The sequence below is a fragment of the Colossoma macropomum genome, unplaced genomic scaffold, assembly GCF_904425465.1.
Source record: "Colossoma macropomum unplaced genomic scaffold, Colossoma_macropomum, whole genome shotgun sequence".
NCBI classification, from domain to species: Eukaryota; Metazoa; Chordata; class Actinopteri; order Characiformes; family Serrasalmidae; genus Colossoma; species Colossoma macropomum.
Genome location: NW_023494810.1, coordinates 30,141,476 through 30,158,256, shown reverse-complemented (window position 1 = coordinate 30,158,256; position 16,781 = coordinate 30,141,476). Strand labels below are relative to the sequence as shown.

At 40.6% G+C, this 16,781-nt stretch overlaps 1 protein-coding gene across 1 annotated transcript in view; it reads left to right on the top strand.

Annotated features, from left to right (window-relative positions):
- LOC118799806 (testis-expressed protein 264) overlaps positions 1 to 16,781 on the top strand; it is an 85,356-nt gene that overhangs the window by 8,552 nt on the left and 60,023 nt on the right. The gene's annotated exons all lie outside the window — the stretch shown is intronic.

The following is a 16,781-nucleotide window of genomic DNA, read 5'->3' as shown; positions in this document are numbered from 1 at the left end:
AAAACTGGTTATATCTGTGGATAAAGGTACACCTCTTGCCGGAGGGTGGATGTGCCACAGTAAGCTGTGGGGCCTAACCTAAAGGAATACTCCTGAAGGAATACTCCATTCTAATTGCTATCGCTAAAAAAAGAACAGAAAACCTGCTGAGTCAAAATGAACGTATAATAGAAGCTACAGGGCTGGTGCTGAATTCCTCACTTCATTTATTTAATTTCCAGTCAAAATGGCCATTAAGTACAAGTTATTCATTTTTCAGGAGATATGTCTAAGGAGATTAGTTATACGAATATTAGCTTACATAAAGAAGGAAAAAGTCAAAAAACTAAAGTTTCCAAAACTGTTCAAAAAGTGATTAACAGCTACAGAGAATCCTAACAACCACCTGGAAGACCTGGTAGACAGCAGAACTGCCCCCATCAGATAAACAACACTTAAAGCTTTCATCTCTGAGAGAGAGGAGAAAATCAAACTGCTTCAGATCTGAAAACATCCACAGGTGTTTCTGTCCATCCTTCCACTGTGAGAAGACGACTCAGTGCTATGGGTCTGAAAGGATGTGTAGCTGTCAAGAAGAACCTCACTGAGAAAAGGAGACGGACACATCAAACAAAGAAGCTGAACAATGGACTGACCATTTTTTCAGAGTCCAGACCTCAACATCACTGTAGCTGTAGGCAAATGGTGGACACACTAAATACTGTCAAAACTGTCAGTGTGTTTACAAACCTCTCCTTGTGGAAGCCCAGTAGTGTTTGGAGTTATCATCCAATATGTGGTTTAACTAATCAATATGTCTTTAAGTTAAATCAACAAGAGGGGCATCCAGGAGGAAACGAGCCGAACATTGCTCATCAAAGTAGTTCACAAAAATCCAACTACCTTTTTGACTTTTTGAAAAATGCACAGTGCATGTTCATATGTGTAAATATATCGCTGTTGTTGGAAGAAAACCTTGTATCTCCAAATTGGTAACTTTACCGGAGAAGGAAAAAACCTAGTTTACTTTTAATGTAAGTCAATGGAACCAGAGTTTTTCCAAGACATTTTGGGCCGTTTCTTTTGGTCCATTCCTCATGAAATTTACACTCAATGTAAAAGTCAGCAGGCATTGAAAAACTGAAAAATGACTGAAATGGACATACAAGGTTTGGTTCCGACAGTAGCGATATACATGGTGATTGAAAAAGATCCATTTGATTTCAAAATGATTTATCTCACTTGTAAATCATTACAGAACAATGCAGTAAACTGTAAATGGTTTAAATGAGCATAAAGTCTATTATGTAATTTTACAAGTGCTCAATATGAACCTCCTCCAGCTGTACAGACAACATCAACACCATAGTCAAATTCATCCCACACTGGATTGAGCATGTCGGGTGTCACTGTATTCACGGCTCTTTCAGTGCGATTTCGGAGATCATCCAGTGTTGTGGAACCAACAACGAACGCTCTGAGCTGTTGGAGGGTCAATACTGACGAAAATCACGTTGCACAGTTATAACGGATTCACTCTTATTGAAGTGGAGAACACAGAACGCTTTCCGCTCAGGGGTCTCCATCTCCTCACAGACTGAAGGGAGCCATCTTCCGGTGACAGTCAGAAACTCTGTGAGCCCCTCTTTCAGTTGGAATGTGATTGGTTCCTAGGCGCCTCACGGTTGTAAAAATATGCCACTTTGAAATCGGATTAATCCTTTTGAATCACCCTGTATATATATATATATATATATATATATGTGTGTGTGTGTGTGTGTGTGTACATATATATATTTATATATATATATATATAGTGATTCAAAAAGATTCATCCGATTTCAAAGCGACATATTTTTACAACCGTGTGGCAACTAGGAACCATATATATGTGTATATACGTGTGTGTGTATACATATATATATGTATGTGTATATATACGTAGTTGTCAAATCAAAATGAGTGAATTTTGTTTGTTCTTTTCATGTTTTAAGAATTCAGTATGTCATACAGCATTATAAACCATATAAGCAAGTCTATTTGAGATGACTGAACAACTCTACACAGTTTAAGGCAAGTGATGGTTTATGTGTGCAGTTTGCAGAGTGCCAGATGATGTTTTATAGGCTGACATTACTTGTTAGCTACAGTAACATTGTGACTTCAGTGCAAAACTAAAAAAGCGAAGTTCACACCTAATTGACATTCTGTTTTTGTTGCAGTGTAAACATACGATTTTGGAGTCAAATGACTGCAGAAAATGATCGCGATCGGCTAATATAATTGTAATAAATTGATGATTACGTAGTAACTGGCACAGACCTACTGAAGGCTCTGGTTATCTTGGCCGGGGATTATGATTTATTCATTAGGGTATGAGACCGAAGAAAAGAAGCATTCATTATAGGGAATGAAAACCAAGTGCTCATCCAAGATCAGCTCTCTTACAAGTTTTCTAAAGCTCTAAAGAGTCTGAGCCCTGTTCTCCAATTACTCTCTGACAGGCCTCAGTGTTTGCGCAGCTGGAGTGCTTTGCCGGAGGGAAGGTTTAGCACAGTTCCAAATTTCAGTGTTAAATAAGGACTTTAGGGACCACCACTGGGCCATTTCTCAGGCTCTGTACTTGCACACCGCAAGTGCACTTCTTGCTATCAACTTCAGCTTGAAGGTGTGCAGGTCTGGCCATTTAAATCATTGTACTGAACCTCACATCAAACTGACATTCACTGAAACTGAAAGTTTTCTAGTAGCGTCTGAGGGTTTCTTCTTTAGTTTTGCACTGGAGCTACGAGGCTAATGTAGCTAACAAGTAATGGAAGCTTATGTGTTACCAATTAGCATCTAACTGCATAATCAAATCATTGCATATTTACCTCTCACCATGTTGAATTGGTAAAACTAGCCTAAAACTAGGATTTGATGTTGTGTGTCATGTTATGTAGTACATGCATCATCCCTCATCCTCATCAGTTTGACAGAATTCACTGATTTGTATCCATTTGGTCTTTTTGTCCATTAATTCACTCGTTCTTTCACTGCAGTGCCCAGCATGCATTAAGGAAATATACGATACAGCCATTGGGAACCTCCCCAACAGTGCTAAACAAATCCTGAAAGCTAGCATAGCCACTGAGGCTAAAAAACACAGATGTGAGATTCAGCTTCCTAGCAGTAACATCTACGGAAGTCCGGAGAGGCCATGAGCTGTTGCTATAATTTTCTGGGTTGTTAACTTGAGATAACAAGTTAATTGTCTTATGATCTCAAGATAACAGCTTTGTTATCTTGAGATCACAAGATAACTAACTTGTTATTTCAAGATAGCAACTTTGTTATCTTGAGATCACAAGATTATTAACTCGTTATCTCAAGATAACAATTGTTACCTTGAGATAACAAGATAACCAACTCGTCATCTCAAGATAACAGTTGTAACTACCTCATGGCCTCTCTGGACTTCTGTAAACATCAGCTATCTGACTTCCTTCAGCATTAGCCAGCTAACAGAAGAAAGCCCGCCCACAAGTATCCACCCCACCCCAAAAATTCCTCACATCTTCAAGATACATCATGAAAAGGTGTTTTTTCTAGTCCTTTAGCGACGACTGTGGCACAGCTTTAAGAGGCGAGTAGGCATGTTCACAACAGATGTAGTGATGGTCACATTTTTCATGTTGGCCAGGATGTCCCTCAAATATACTTGCTTGTGTGGTTTCTGACTCTGTATGACACACTGTTGTCTCTAAATAATGGACAAAAGTGCCTCACATAGCTAAAAGAGTAGGCCTGAATTTTGTATGTACCATTATTTATAGATAACAGTCTGTCTGACAGTGTCAGAAACTGCTTGAGCAAGTCTGTTTGAGATTACTTAACAACTTAACACGGTGTGATCATTCAGGCATGCAGTTTGCAGTTTGGCTTAAACCTCCATTGCTTGTTAGCTACATTAGCCTCGTAGCACCAGTTCAAAACTTGGCTGATCACCTACATTTGGGATAAGGAGCAAACTGTGTACATTTGAGTTTTGTCAAACCATCACTTAAAGCTGCCTGTAAATTGTGGGGATTTGGAGACCTCTCTGGTGGAAATGTGTAATTGCACCAATGTGCAGAAGAACATTTTGTAATGTGGGCTGTGGTTCAGACCCCTTCCCCGAGGTGATGAAGCCGATGATTGAAAAAGAATTCAAAGAGAACTCAGTCAAAACTCGGTGAAGGACGCATCTTCTGTGAAAGAAGTATCTACTGTTGTCATCATAGCTTCATCAGTATAGTGTTGATTTTGCATTTGAGACCTGAAAATCAAGCCAGACCTTCAAGTAAAAAAAATTACTCGCGTACAGAGAGCAGCCCAAGGTAATTTACATGGTGCACAAGGACAACTATCGAATCAAGAAGGAAAAAAACATTCGAAAATGAAGAAAAGACGGTTTGAGCGCAATGTTATGATAAATGTGCACGCAGTACTTCTTCCTCTGCTCACGAGTTTCAATTTGCGCTTGCGAAAGGAATATTTACACCTGTGAACTGTTAAAACTTGCAGGTTTATATTTCTCACCGTGCTTTTGCACCCTCTAGTTTTGACATTGATGTGGTGCCATAAACCTTCTTTTTGAGCCTGTGCGTGTGACCTTAAGATGTACGATATTGGCCGAGACTCAGTAGTGCTACTTTTCATATTTTAATAAAAGCTTCTTACAAAGTGCAGCATGAACTAAGCCTTGTTGTGAGGTATATTGATCTTTAGTGGTGCTGTGGTGGATCATGGAGTTCTGTAGTTGTAGTCATCTCACTGGATGAGTGCAGACAGGTGTGGGTGCTGTGAGATTGTGTTCTATCAGATGGATAGTTTGTGTGACTCTACAGGAGAAGCCACTCTTCACATCCTTTTGAACCCGCTCTGAAGACGGAGGTCTTTAAAAGAATCGCTCTATTCTTAAAAGGGGTTTGATGGAGATGTGTGTTGACTTAAAGCCATTAAATCAACTTGTTTGTACTTGAAGAGGGGCAGAGGCCAGTGCTGTGTAATTTCGAGGGGTCAGAGATGACCTCAGGGACACTGTCAAAGAAAGGCTGATTGTCTTTAGTGAAGAGATGCAGTGCGGGCTGAGCTTTGTGTGAACTCTACTTCTTAGGATTAGGTTTGATGCCATGCATATTTATATGCATGTCAGGGTGTTGCTTCATGGTCACCATAGCGTAAATCTCGAACCTCACAATGATTGAACTTGATTACTTTAAGAAATTATTTAATGCATCCTGAAATTTTAGTGATAATTCTAAAAACAGTGATCAACACATCCAAATGCAGGTCCAGTTTACCTTCTGGTGGCTTGGTGATTTTATCCTCACCTGGAGGAGTGAATAATTTGCTAAATAACGACTTAAGCCAGCCAGCCTGAGCTCAGCCCTCAACGCTGTCTTAGGAAGAGCTTTGATCAGTCGGTCACTCTGAAAGAGACTCAGTAAGAGACCATGACTGTCCCTCGAATGGTCCAGCAAAAATATTCCAAGCTTTTTTGGATTCTTGGCCAAGAAACAGCTTACAAATTTTATTTTGGCCAAAAAATGAGCACAAATTTTAATGAATATTATTAGCATCAGTTATAACTGCTTATAACATTCAAAATAATCAGTTTGGTTGAGTAGCTGCTTTTTTTACACCCCTGTTTGGTTAACAACTTTCTCTTTTGGCTCTGTTGTCCTGCACACTTCTGCAATATTGATAATCTGAAGTTGTCCTTAGGTACCTGAGCCCCATCCTCAGTTTTGTTTTGGTCCTTTTGGCCTTTTTTTTAGCTTACTGCCCACGTCCACCTCCATTTGCTGGTGCTGTTTGGATGTTTGGGCCTCAAAATAACATAAGAATTTTATTTTGGGCAAAAAAATGAGCACATACTTCAGTGAATATCATTAGAATCGATTATTACTGATTCTAATGTCCATTCAGTTCATTCCTCAGTTTTGTTTTGGTCCTTTTGGTCTTTCCCACTTCCTATCCACCTTCACCTCCACTGGCCAGTGCTGTTGCCACGGTGCTGATGTGTCCACCACCTCTCAGCAGAACGTCTTGCTGGAATGCAGCTTGAGTTTGATTGACTGCTCTTGTCCCCTCTGCGCTCAAAGGCTCTTTGTCACATTTTTCCCAGGCCTCCAATTAGCAACTGGCCCAGACCGCTTTTGCGCACGGCTATGGCTGGGTCTTAATCCGGCTCGGCTAATTGGCCTAATGATCTTAGCTCGTTAGCACGGGGGCCTGGAGTGCCATCGCCGATGTCAAGGTCAGAAGCCTCCAAAGCGCTGTGTTTTCTGGGCCTGGGGGAGAGAGAGAGCAGGACAGGAAAACAATGAACTCCTCTGGGATGGGAGCTCCTCCTGGCCTGGGCCTCTAACAGCCTTCTCCAGCCTCTCGTGTTTGTATTCTCTGCTGCCTGTCTGCCCTCAGGCTCTTCTCTTCATCAAGCCAAACAATATGGTGGAAGAGGAGGCTCATGCACCGCGATGGTTGCCATGGATGAGAAAATTCGGGGTGACTGGCTCTCTTATTTGGTGGATGGAGTGAGAAGGAGTTCCCATGTAAGGCGCTTCAGTCCCAAAGTAAATTGAAAAGATTACATTCTAGCTGGCCTGGAGGTCTGCAGCCCTCAAGAGTTTAGTGCAGTGGTCCACATAATGTGTTTTCAATGGGCGCAACCTTAACTTCGTCCTCAAAGTGCTTTTTATCAGTAATTAATAGTGTATTTAATAGAATATAAACCTATTAGTTAGTCTATTCTGTTTAATAAAAACCTATGAAACTTATTAATTAGCCTGTAGTTGAGGTGTAACGATTGGCAGAATTCATTGTACGATACAGTTGTGTCTCAATCCGATACATTTTCGATACAGAAAAAGTAGCAAGTAGTTAAAAAGTAAGTGTTAATGTTTCCGTTTTCAGTGCATTATGGAATTCAATATCATAAAAAGTACAATATTTGAAATAAAATCTTTGCTTTATAGCGTCCCAATCAAATACCGTAGCTGCAAGCTAATTTATTAGCCTCAAGCTTACACACAAGCAGCAAGCTAACATGCTAATCGAAATGTAATGATACAGTTCAATATATTGTATTATTACAACCTGCTTTGCTAACGATACCATTTAGCATTATCAGCTATTGATTGAGGCTAACTGTAACTAACTGTGACCAGAGTTTTAAGGCCTATTCGTTTAACATGGCATTTTTAAGATGACCATAGCAATTAGCACTATCAGCTGTGGCTTAAAGCTACTGTAATAGGACATGGGAGTGTGATGTCATGATGCAGTGTCTTGTGGCAGGGTTAGTCAGTCTAGGCTGGCTCTGAATAAATGCATAAATCTTTCTTTTTACATGCTTTCCTTTGTTTTGGCTGATCTGAAGCCCATAGACTCGCTAAATGTGTTTGCAGAGCTAACTAGCGTGTGGGTCTGTGTGACTGCCAGATCAAAGATCAGAGCGAAGCCAAAGGAAGCAGATAGAAAAGGAAATATTAAGGTGCAGCTCCAGTGAAACTTCAGTCTCTTTTTGTGAGTTTAGCATATTTGGTGACAGCTGACTAACTCTTGACAAACCCGCTGTTTTCCAGCTAGAAAGTACAAGGTAATGTAAGTTATGCTAAGCTAAAATGTTTTTTTCTGGGGTTTAATGAACAGTACAGCAGTATCTGGGCAAGCAGTGTTTGCTAAGAGGCTACATACAGTGGAATATGTCAGAGGCTGAGTGAAATGCACCAGTAACTGAGTTAAACCTGCAACGATTTAGGTAAATACGCCACTAACCGAGTTAAATCTGTGGTGACTTAGTTACATCAATAACTGAGTTAAGTCAATCCAATTCAGTCCAATTGTAATTGTAAACTGTTGATGGGCTTTGAATGACTTGAAAGTACTCAAAAGAACAGGCACTTAAGCCACACATCAACTAGGAAAAAGTCTGAATGAAGTGGGGAGTAACGTGAGCATATCCAGATTATTACTCCACTGTTGGGGAGTTTGTATGGATCCACGCTGTCAATAAGGCTAATTTTATCATTATGTCGTGCCTCTGTTCCCAAAGCTCTGTGTTTCCAGGAGCCACATCTCTTTAGGTGACACATCATACCTAATATGATACATTTAGGAATCCTATGAAAACTGTCCCATTTCGAAGACTCCTTCATATGCGGCTGAGAAACGTGTCCTTCTTTTCCATGGCAACGAAGGATCCAACGAGTACATCCTTCTCCAACCAACATATTCTGAGGTTCATTGCGTGCTGGCGAGGATTCGAGAACATGGCGGCATCAACAGCGAACAGTGGTGCTGTGTTGCGAACAGAAAATCCACCTCATTTCGGTTCAGTCTAAGAAGCCTTCATAGACCGTGTCAGTTAGTGTGAGCTGTGCTGGTGCGAGTGGATCAGGATAATTTTGGTTGGTGGACTATTCTCAGTCCAGCAGTGACACTGAGGTGTTTAAAAACTCCAGCAGCACTGCTGTGTCTGATCCACTCTGACCAGCACAACACACACTAACACACCACCACCATGTCAGTGTTACTGCAGTGCTGAGAATGATCCACCACCCAAATAGAACCTGCTCTGTGAGGGTCCATGGGGACCACTGAAGAACAGGGTGAAAGGGGGCTAACAAAGTATGCAGAGAAACAGATGGACTACAGTCTGTAACTGTAGAACTACAAAATGCACCTATATAGTAAGTGGAGCTGATAAAATGGACAATGAGTGTAGAAACAAAGAGGTGGTTTTAATGAAGTGGCCTGTTGTTGTATAATAGATGGAGTAGTAACATTAAATCACATTTGAAAGTGTAAAATAAAATGGCATAGTTTTGAAATATTAAGTAATAGAAGGAATGGATGTTGGGTCAAATCGCAACAGTAAGAAGCAAGGAAAAACTTGAGGGAACATGATTGAGGCAACCTGGGGTTGCAGTTTCTTAGAAAACTTCAAGGAGGAAAAATAGGGTCCTGGGAATGTAGAGCAGCACCACTCTTGTTGTTGTGAGTTGGTTGATTTTATTTTATTAAATTTTAAGTATGTGGCGAGTCTGAAAAACCACAACGAAACGGCAGTTTCTTTAAGCCCTCTCTGTGAGTGTGAGTATTTTTAGCATGTAAACCTAGTGACTAACTTTGTGACTGTTTTCTAACTGACGCTAATGCTTCAGCCTTAAGGACTCTGCATAAATAGGTGTGTTTCCCTCTCATAGCAAATCCAGTTTTATGGCCCATAATCAAAATATAAACTGAATACTCTGTTAAACTCTAAAAAATGTCATTTAATTTTGATCTGGGTTCCACAGGCATGATTAGGAAGCATCAGTGGCACCACAAGGCCTGCATGCATGTGCTGCTGGTTTAGACTTTTCTGTGCTCCTGCATGCAAAAGTGTTGAGTATCTGATAAGCTGTGATCCTTTAGAACATCCACAGTGCTGGATATATCTCTCGTGTAATAGCAGTGTGTGGATAGCCTCCCTTTTTTCTTATCCAGCACCTGGAAGAAGAAATAAATTGCCTGTGTTCTCCTATCCAGTCTGGCACACTCACTCCAGTACTGTCTTTGCTAATTGCGACGTCCTGTCAATCAAAGCCGGAGGAGGCGAGGCACAGTAGGAGGCCCATTTGGTGAGCTATGGAGTGTGTATGTGTCCTTCTGTCTGACTTGCTGCGAATGTGTGTGGAGAACAGATTAGTGTAGCTCCTACCAACAAAAGTATAGCCTCGATATCAACGGTATGGAGTTCTGGAGAAACGACCGGATCTGCTGCGGTCTCACTGTGGAGAGTGACTGGAGTGAAATGTGTTTGGTTCAGTCCACTGCTTTAATGCAGTAACACCCAAAAAGGAATTAGAAATGAATTCCATCAATTTTTCATAATTTCGATGTATTTAAATGGTAACACAGTCAAGACAAGTAAACACAGTCATTCAGAGTGGTTTAGTGTGAAATGCTCCATTCTATACATTTAAAAAATGATGGTTCTTCAAGGGTTTCTTTAATAAAGACCGCAACTCTATATAGAACCAAAAAAACATTTGCATGATTAAAGGGTTATTTGCATCATGAAAGGGTTCTTCAGATTGATGGAGAATGCGCTGTTGATGTTTTATATATATATATTGCTGCTGTCAGAGCAAAACCTTGTACCTCCAAAAGGGTAACTTTACAGGAGAAGGAAACAACATACTTTACTTTTAATGTAAGTCAATGTAACCAGAGTTATTTCCAAGTAATTCTGGGCCGTTTCTGTTGGTCCGTTTATCACATATATATATATATCTATACATATACAGGGAGATTCACTCGAAAGAGGCCCCGAATATTCTGTAATAACTTCCGCTTGGACGAAGCAATCGGAACAAAAACAAAGTGCAATTAGCTCCTCAGTATGTGGAGCTTTGAACAAGCTGGGATGCCACGGCATCGGAGCGATGAGGTCAGCGGCGGACAGCCGTCACAACGTTTAACCTCCGTTTGCAACTTCCGGGTGCATACCCCTGTACCCCTTCATGTGTCTGACAGAAAATGGAGATCACTTCCAGCAGTGCATGTAATGCAATTGATTACACATACGCCAAGGTATGTAGTGTTTTTTTTGGTTCAGATTGCTTCATCCTAACAGGAATTACAACAGAATATTCAGGGCCTCTTTTGAGTGAATCTCCCTGTATGTACACACACGCACACACACACACACACATCATCTCTGTTGGTACATACAAGCAGGTTTGGGACAGGTTCAGGTTTCAAATTGAGCAGCACCAGTTGGGCCTCTTCGGGCCGGGTCTCAAAGCCACAGGTTGGGTTTGGGCTTCAAGTGTACAAAGCACAGTATACCCACCTATACAGACACCGTGACATCACTGCATATGATTAATGTTGTGGTTAACATGTAGCTTTTGCGAAACGCTGAAGGCGTTTTTATTGGAATCTCAGTGGACTCACTTAAACAAAAGCGAAAATCAAAGCCATGGATTGAACAACCTGGGAAAGGCGACTGAACAATCTCTGACAAAAATTCAGAGTTTCTATCACTGTTTAATTAGTCACATTTTCACATTCTTTTTTAGTAGGCATGAGAAGCCGGTGCTATGTGAGAGGAAGGGAGAGAGAGGTAGAAGGAAGGGGTAATGGAGGGATGGAGAAAGACAGGAAGGAGAGAGTTTTGAGATGGAGGGGTAGAGGTGGTTCTGCAAATGCATTCTGCAAAATGAATAAGCAGCTCCGTCCTCAAAGACGGTTTGGAGTCGATTTCCCCGAGGGCCGTCGGGTGCGGCTCTTTGTCGTCCCGCTGCCCTGGTGCAATCCCAACGATGGTTTACAAATCCGCCCGAGATGGGTTTCCCTCCCACAGACTCAAAACAAAGCAGCGTTTCTGCTCTCCTCCGTCAGCTCGCGAGGCTTTTTTCCCTCTCAGAGCTCTTTCAGTTTAATTGCGTTTTGCTTGGGACGGTGCCGGCGCATCGATTGAGCCTCCTCTGCACGCCGCTCTCTAACCCACAGGGACTCCCCTCCGTCCCTCTCCACACACACGCAAACATTTTACAACACAGCAGGGACCACATCTGCACCTCGACGGCAATGCTGCATGTTCTACAGCAGTAAAACGTGCTGGCTTGATCAAACTCACTTGAGTGTTGCTGTCTAGACTGCCTGTAGGGCAATAAGATTACTGTAGAATCAGATTTGCTGAGCTCGGCTTTATGATAAGTGCAAAATTTGACTTTGCAATTCTTTTGCTACTTATTTTAATTATGATATACCTTGCAGTCAGTGATGAACCTAGTTCAGGCCATAATTGTTAAAACACCTCCACAATAGTGCTAATTTCTGCTAGCACCCCTATGGGATTTCTAACTAATTGCTAAGCTAAAACTGGTGAACATTTTTTGGTCTTTCTAGATTAAACACAGGCATTTGAGTTTAAGTTTGTTATCCCCATGTTTTATTTGAAGCATGTAACAGATATTAAAGGTGATATATACAACATTTTTAACATTTATATAACGAGAACGGTTGCTAGAATGTTGATAGGTAGTTGCTTTGGAGTTCCAGGTGGTTAATAGGTGCTTGCTATAGCATCCCAGGTGGTTGCTAGGGTGTTGCTAGGCGGTTGCTATAGTACCTCAGGTGGTTGCTAAGGTGTTGCAAGGTGGTTGCCATGGTATCACAGGTGGTTGATATGGTGTAGCTAGGCATTTGGTATGGTATCCCAAGTGGTTGCTAGACGGTTGCTGTGGTATTCCAGGTGGTTGCTAAGGTGAATGGACGTAAAGGAGGAATGAGGGATGGGGAAACGACACAGAGAGGAGTGCAGGTCGGTACGGCTGTACATTAGAGTTTGAGGACCTGCCCTGAGTGAGGACATGCAGTTTGGTGGCTGTTGGGCAAAGAAATAATTAGGCTTGTGGGAGGGAGCAAAAATGATTGGGAGTCTATGGGAGAAATGAGGGATGAGAAAGAAAGCCAAACAGATGAGTGCGGGTCAGACCAACACTGAATTCGTGCTCAGGGGCCTGCTCTGAGATTGCATATGCCAAACGGAGTGTTTTTGTCGAGCAGAAGTACAGTAGATGGACGTACAATTTTTTACACCATTCATTCCTATGGGAAAAAAATCCGGAATATAACGAAGATTGTACGTAAACCATACATCGGATCAAAACGTTGTATACAAGAACATCATTCCCAATCAGACCTAACCTTCTGAAGTTGAACGGTGTCGATATCTCGAAAACTGCGGGATGAGTTAGCAGACGAAAATTTGGCGGTAAAATAAAAAAAAATAATAATAAGAAGAAGAAGAATATAAATCAGACAACAACAGTGTTACTATTGTACTATTGTACTATTAATTACTACAATACTTGCAGAGCTTAAATACCTGAAGGTATTTGCAGAATACCAAACACACATTGATCCTTGAGGTGACATGGCCAAAGAGTGACTGACCAAAATGATTTATGTTTGTATAATTAATGCCTCGACTAATCCAAAACATCCAAATGACAGTCTGTGATTGATGAGGATCCTCACAGCACACAGTAAAACCATACAGTGATTGATTAGAGGCCTATTTACATTTTGTAGTCTTCTGCCCTACCAGTATTATGAAGGCTGGCATCATGAAAATGATGGTGATTATGCTTCAGGCTGCATTTCATTAACATATTTGCTGCATTTGTTTGTATAATTTACACTACATAATTACTCAAATAAATCAAGGCAATTCTTTTAGATAGACCCACTCATCACAATGAGGTTCTGTTGTAGGCCACATGATGGTTTAAGTGGTTGTAGTAGTGTAGTCTTCATGCATATTCATCAGTGGACTCTGATAAGCTAGAACTGACCTTCTTCTTTTTGCCTGGGCAACACTGCATCTGTACCCATGGCTTGTTGTGCTTGTGGTTTTCTATAAAAGGTGTTGGCACCAATTAAGCATCTGCCCCATTAACCTGTTATAAATGTCTTCTGAGTTACTGGGTTTTCTGTTATTTACTAAGAAGAGGAAAACATGTTTAAGTTATTGTCTTACGCCTTAGATGTGGCGTATAGACACATTAGGTTGATAAATTCTGGAGTATTCCTTTAAATTAGGTAGGCCTACTTCAGCTTGAATAGGGCCTCATGTAGTAAAGTCTGATAAATATCACTCAGCAGCTGTTTTAAAACCTGTTTTGGTGTTCCTGAGTAATGTTACCTGTGGGCTGGTGCGTCTCGTGTTATTCCTGGAGGACTCTACAGGGGGGCCAGAGTGACCTAGAGGTCTAAGAGACGAATGGCTGCTCCGCTGTTTGAATCCCCCCCCTGCAGGCTAAGTGCCTGTGGCATCTGTTATGTGAGCAGTGTAGCATTTTTACCTCATTTCCACCAAATCACATTTATCTTTGGAGTTTACTGACCCAGTCCAGTCCAACACTGTGGAGACTTACCTTGTTGATCCACCCCATAGATGGAAGCCAGAGACGATAGTTCATCTGTTGCAGAAGTCGCGTGTTGACTGACTTGCAACTCAACTTGTGGAATTTCAGCCTGAGGAAAAAATCACAAACAGAACTGATTAATTTAGGTCCACCAAACTTAAGATCTGCCAGTTTTACGACGTTCACCTGTGCAGTTATTAACACAATGCTGTGGTGCAGCTCACAGAACTGTCAGGTTCATTGCGGCTTCAAATTATAACCTTTTATTATAGAAAAGCCTTCAGTTTGAGGAACAGAATGAAGTGCTACATGCAGTAAATGTGGTACTAAGAGGCAAAACAACTTAGCTAGCTTTTAGTTTGGGTAGCAAGTATGCTAGCTAATGTGCTAGATAGTATATAGCTGTGGTTTTGGCTAATCTAGCTGAAGTTTTAGTGAGTTACAGATCACATACATTTAAAAACTTACTAAAGTTTACACTGTTAAAAATGAGAGGTCAGCTGAACCCAAAATGATGAAAAGCCATGTGATCAGTTGCTGTATCATTTTAAGTTGAGCAGACTTCTCATTTTTTACAGTGTAGCTGAATCACTTAAAACATCACATCACATTTACTGCATGTAGCGCTTCGGTTTTGTACATCAGAGTGAAGGTTCTTCTGTAATGAAAGGCTTGTTATTTGAAGCTGACAGGTTTTTAGTAGCAAGGTAGTTTCATACAATGACATGCTTACAGCTAATAATGAGACTAAACTAAAATCTTTCACTACAAGACTCGACTCGCTTTGCACACCAGAAACTCAAAACATAAATATAAATCAAGCATATACCGAAAAAATAACTTTTGGTTTTGCCACAATTGTGCTGAAGTCTGGTGAAAATAAATCTAGAATTTTTTCCTAGAAATGTGTGGCACTGCTACAGGCAAGTCGAGGTCACATCACAAACTAAAGTGGGAACTGTGTTCATGACCTGTTTTTTTTTTTTTAGACTAAAACCCTTTTACTTTGAGTGACCCTATAACTTAATTATGTTTATTTTATTAAAACAAATGATTGAACATTCAATTTTATACTAACAAAACAATCATAACACCGAATGTTTCAGTAGTTACTGTTTCAGTGGTGACAATTTCAACCAATTTTGAACAGAACTCAAAAACGCTAGCAAGTACATGACCAGCACAAACAGCTTTAAATGGTTCTACCCACATAAAATTAGAATATATTTGATTAGAACATAAAAAATGTACTCAACTGCAGAAAATTTGTGTTTCCGTAGTGACAATTCTTAATTTTCCACATTGATTTTCAGACTTTGAGACAAATTTACATCAAAACAATGGGATCTAACTGCTCACCATGTGGCCATGCAGGTCAGGGATGCAGTCTCACTTCCTGCTCTAAAATGCAGGGGCGTGGCTGAAATAAGGCTCCACCCACAGACTAAAACTCTGTGTTTCAGTAGTGACATGAAAATGTGGGATTTTTTTTTTTAGTTTATAAATGAAAAGTCAAGATAAATCCAGATCAACTTCACTTTAAAAAGAAATCAAAAATATCTTTAAAAAAGAATTTAAAAAAAAATAGAAAAAAATGTAGGTATTATTTCCACAAGTGTAAATTTAGGGGTTAGGGTTTGGGACAGACACCTCCCAATAGAACGTACCCTTTAAATGATGATTTTGAATATATTTGGCTTATTACTATCTCAATTACTTCCTTGGGTTTAAGAGGATTGTAGCATAATCCTTGTGATTATCTAAAGTCTGATTGCTCTGTTGTTTTTTTTTAAATAGATTGTGTTTACAGTGGGACTGCAGTTTGAACTGATACGGTAGTGTAGTCTATATCAGTCAGGCCCTACTTCTCACGCAGAGCCCATTCTGGATTCCCCCGGCGTCCTGATTTGTGTGTGTGTCGTCCTATAGTGTGTAATCTCTCTCTCTCTGAAGATGACAGCCGGGCGTCTGTCCACAGGCCTCCGAAAGCAGCCGGCGCACTCTCAGCAATTAGAGCCACAGAATATCATCAGCATGTTTTTTTCCCCTTTATTCCAACACACACACACACACACACACACACACACACGTAAACAATCTCACCTGCAGCTGCTGCGCTCCTTTATTAAATGCTACCTGTGTATAATGTATTTCCTTTCTCTCGTCTCTGCGTTCTGGCAGAGCGGCTGGTCCTCATTAGGACACTTTTCTCTTTGTGACTCATATAGTGTGTGTGTGTGTGTGTGTGTGTGTGTGTGTGTGTGTGTGTGTGTGTGTGGAGGAGGCAGGTGAGGAGGAGATTGTGTTTACAGCATCTGAGGCTCAGTGAGGTACAGGGAGAGGCTGAGCTAATTGCTGCCTCCAGGCGGAGAGATTGCTCAGGCCTTTATGGGGGGTTTAAGAAGTTTTCAGAGGGGATTTTTTGGGGGAGCTGAAGAGCTGAAGGTTGGGTTGAGAGTTCAGGGTTACTTGTCTGCTAATAATGAGAGACACTGACAAGGATTGACAGAGGGAGAGAGAGAGAGGCAAGCTGTTACTAAACGTACATTCACAGTGCACCTAGCTTTTCAGAATGTCTTAAATATGAAAAGCCAAAAAAAGACATATATAAATAAACCAGGTTTATTTTGTGGCAAAATAATTACATGTAAAAATATTTGTGGCAGAAGATCATGGAGTCTCTGCAAAAATGGACAGGTGAAAGTGATGAACATGTGATATATATGTGTATATATGTGTATTTATTTTTAGTTACTGTCACAAATATTTTTTTATCTTCTCAAATATTTTTAATGTTTAGTCATTCTCACATATTTTTAATTTGTTGGCTTTTTACAAATATTTTTAGAT